Source organism: Nicotiana attenuata, unplaced genomic scaffold (genome assembly GCF_001879085.1).
Source record: "Nicotiana attenuata strain UT unplaced genomic scaffold, NIATTr2, whole genome shotgun sequence".
NCBI lineage: Eukaryota > Viridiplantae > Streptophyta > Magnoliopsida > Solanales > Solanaceae > Nicotiana > Nicotiana attenuata.
In genome coordinates this window covers 88,097-91,930 of record NW_017670873.1, presented here as the reverse complement: position 1 = coordinate 91,930, position 3,834 = coordinate 88,097, and positions in this window count along the sequence as shown.

Here is a 3,834-nt window from a genome sequence, read left to right as displayed (position 1 = left end):
AGATAAAGGGTAAATGAAACCCATTTGTCCTCATTAAAAGAAAGTTAAATACAAAATGTAATACAAACATTTAAAAAGGAGGAAAACATACATGAAAAATAATGAAGATTAGATTCGACAAAGAGGCCATTGATAGTAATTCTCTCAAAATAAAAAAAATAAAAAAAATTGTCATTTTTTCCTTTTCTCTTTAGCTCTCCACATGTTCCTCGCTGATTTTGATTTCGATGCAATTTACAATAAATGTTATTTTGTGTGTTATTATAAGTTTAGAGGTGTTATTCATTACAACTTGCAAATGAGCATAAAAAGTATTCTTACATATTATGATGAGGGAGATTTGTTATCTTATTAACAATTAATGATCCGTTTTCTATGCATTTTTGTTATTCATTTTTGGTAACTTCGATATGATATACGAGTAATTGTAAAATACACATGTTGGTTTATGATAGATAGAAATATTAGTAAGATATATTTTATAAAAATTATTAGCTGGGCACGTGCATTACACGTTTATTTCACGACAATTACCACACATATTTAAATTTAACTTTTTCCAGCACTGTCACTAGAATTTACCTCATTTTCTTATTTAATATATTCCATAATCATGCACTTAGAAGAAAATAAAGTAACGATCTTGAAGGTTAGTCTAGGAAATGGAGGAGTTAGAAAAGAAAATCTCTCCAATAAAATTGAGAGAAGTATTCTGAGCTGTTAAACCCTGTTCATTCTTAACCACCTTTGCACAGAAATAAAAGAAAAACGCATGCATAAGCATACATGTTTATTGCAACTAGAAACATGAAAATAATTGTCTGTAACAAATATTAGAGAACTTTCCATGCAAACGTAAGAGAAACCAAATTCATCCGTTAAAGCTCATCGTTTGCTTCCTAAACTATAAATACTACCCTAAATTATATAAAATCACTCAACACTCAAACTCTCTTCCCAATCAGTTTCATTTCCCAAAAATATCATACTTGCTTTACAGAATAGAAGACCAAGAAAATCATTCAAGCAACTTCTAGAAATGGTTGCATGCAAGGCAAAGGTAGCCCTGAAAAGGTAGTTGCACCTACAAGAGTGTTATGAATGCTGAAGGCCAAAGACGAATAGCTTTGGAAGAGGGTAGGAAAAAAGATATATTTTATATAAAGGCTAGTCATTGGACAAGTGTGTTGCACATATGTCTCACGTTAATGATATGTTATACATTTTGTAATTGTTAGATACACATGTTATAACGAATTGGCCGGTCGTTTTGAGAGTATGAGCCCCGATCCCCTATTTATTGCTTTCTCAGTTTCATTTTATGATTACTTGACTTGCCAGGGTGCTTGGTGTCAGGTTCAGGAGAGTTTCGGAGTGAAATGAGAGACATACTCCCTAAATTTGAAGTTTAAGTCGTAAGAGTTAACCGAAGTTTGACTTTGTGTGAAAACAACTCCAGAATGAGGTTTCGTCAGTTCTAATAGCTCCGTATGGTGATTTTGGTCTTTGGAGTGTGTCCGGGGGTTGATTTGGAGGTTCGTAGGTCAATTCAGCGTTAATTGGCGAAAGTTGGAAATTGGTGGAATTTTGGGAAGTTTGATCAGGAGTGGACTTTTTGATATCGGGGTTGGATTTTGATTCTGGAAGTTGGAGTAGGTCCAAAATATCAAATTTTACTTGTGTGCAAAATTTGGGGTCAATCGGACGTGATTTGATAGGTTTCAGCATTGAATATGGAAGTTAGAAGTTTATAAGTTTATTAAGCTTTAATTGGGGGTGCGATCCGTGGTTTTACCGTTGTTTGATATGATTTGAAGGCTCAAATAAATTTGTATAATGTTTTAGGACTTGTTGGTAGGTTTCTCGAGGCCTCAGGTGGATTTCGGATAGTTAACGGATTGAAAATTTGACTTAGATGGTTGCTGAAGATTGCTGGTGTCCAGTTCTTGTTTTCTCTTATGTGATTGCGAAGGGTAGGCCGATCGTGAAGTTTTGAGACTGGAAGGTGTGGTTTTTGTGATATGCAATCGCGAGTAAGCTTATGCAATCACGTAGTTTGGTAAGCCTGTGAACCGCGAACGCGTATGTGGTGTCGCGTTCGCGTTGAAGAAAGGGGAGGCCTGGGAGGTGGATGAATTGCTCTTTACTGTCGCGAACTGGTGCACGCAATTGCGTAGGTTGGAGAAGTTTATCTCCGCGTCCGCGACTAGTCTTCCGTGTTCGCGTAGAAGTGTTTTTAAGGTGATGGAATTTTGGCCTACGCGTTCACGTAGTGTAAACACCTGGGTAGCAGATTAACTTTCAACATTGAGGGTTTTCTCTCATTTTTATTTTTGGGACTTTCAGAGCTCTGATTGAGGGGGAATTTTGGGGAATTTTCAGAGAAAACATTTGGGTTAAGGATTCTTGACTCCTTTTTTATTATATTCCACTAATCTATCATTAATTTCTTCATCTAATTAAGAATTTAGGTTGAGAAATTGGGGGAGAAAGGTGTAAAATTCTTACATCGAATTTTGAGGTTTTGATCGAGGATTTGGTATCGGATTTGAGTAATTTTGGTATCAGTGGACTCGTGGTTGAACGGGTGTTCGGATTTTGTGACTTTTATTTGATTCCGTGACGTGGGCCCTGGTCGACTTTTTGGGGCAATTTTCTAATTCCTTGCTAAAGTCATAATTTTATTATTTAGATTAGTTTCTTATAGTTATATTTATAGTGCGTAATTGCTTTTGGGTAGATTTGGGTCGTTCGGATATTGAAAGTCGAGGGAAAGGCATTCTTATTCATTGATTGAGCGAGGTTTGAGATAAGTGACTTGTCTAACCTTGTGTGGGGGAAATTCCCTTGGGATTTGGTACTGTTGTAACAACTTGTGATATATGGTGTAGTATACGTGAGGTGACGAGTGCGTACACGGGCTAAATGTTGAAACTCCGGTCTCTGCTAAGTAGTTTCCTTTTTATGTCTTAATTGAGTTACTCTAGCATGTGTAGTCATCATGTTTAGCCTAATTTCACATGTCTACGTGTCTCATCTATTAATTGCACTTTGTACAACATGCTTAGTTGAATTACCTGCTTCCTTGATTCCGTATTCATTCTTTAAATGTAGGATTCTTGCTTATAATATCATTGTTTCCTTTACTACGTGTTGACTTTCGTGATTCTTGTTGAGATGACTGTTTGGTTGTGCCATGAGGATTTTTTCATGCGGAGTGTTATTTGGCACGAGGTTTCTTCCATGCGGAGTGTTATTTGGCACGAGGTTTCTTCTGTGCAGAGTGTTATTTGGCACGAGGTTTCTGCCATGCTGAGTGTTATTTGGCACGAGGTTTCTTCCGTGCGGGTTGTTATTGTGGCACGAGGTTTCTGCCGTGCGGAGTGTTATTATGGCCAAGGTTTCTGCCGTGTGGATTGTTGTTGTGGCACAAGGTTTCTGCCGTGCGGTTACTGTTTTCCTCTATTTGCTGTATTATTTGTTGTTGTTGTTATTCCTTAACTTGTAAGATGTTCGTTCCCTTACGTGTTGTAATTGTCTTTTTGTTTTTCGTGTTGCTGCTTTTCCATACATTCTTATTGTTTCATTAACTTGCCATTTATTTTTATCATTTCGCCTTCTGCCTTATTTCTCATATTTCAGTAGGGCCCTGACCTGACCTCGTCACTACTCTACAGAGGTTAGGCTTGGTACTTACTAGGTACCGTTGTGGTGTACTCATACTACAGTTTTGCACATATTTTTGTGCAGACCCAAGTACTTCTTATTAGCCTCAATAATAGAGCGTTGTGTTGCTGTTTGGAGACTTCAAGGTATATCTGCCAGCGTCTGCAG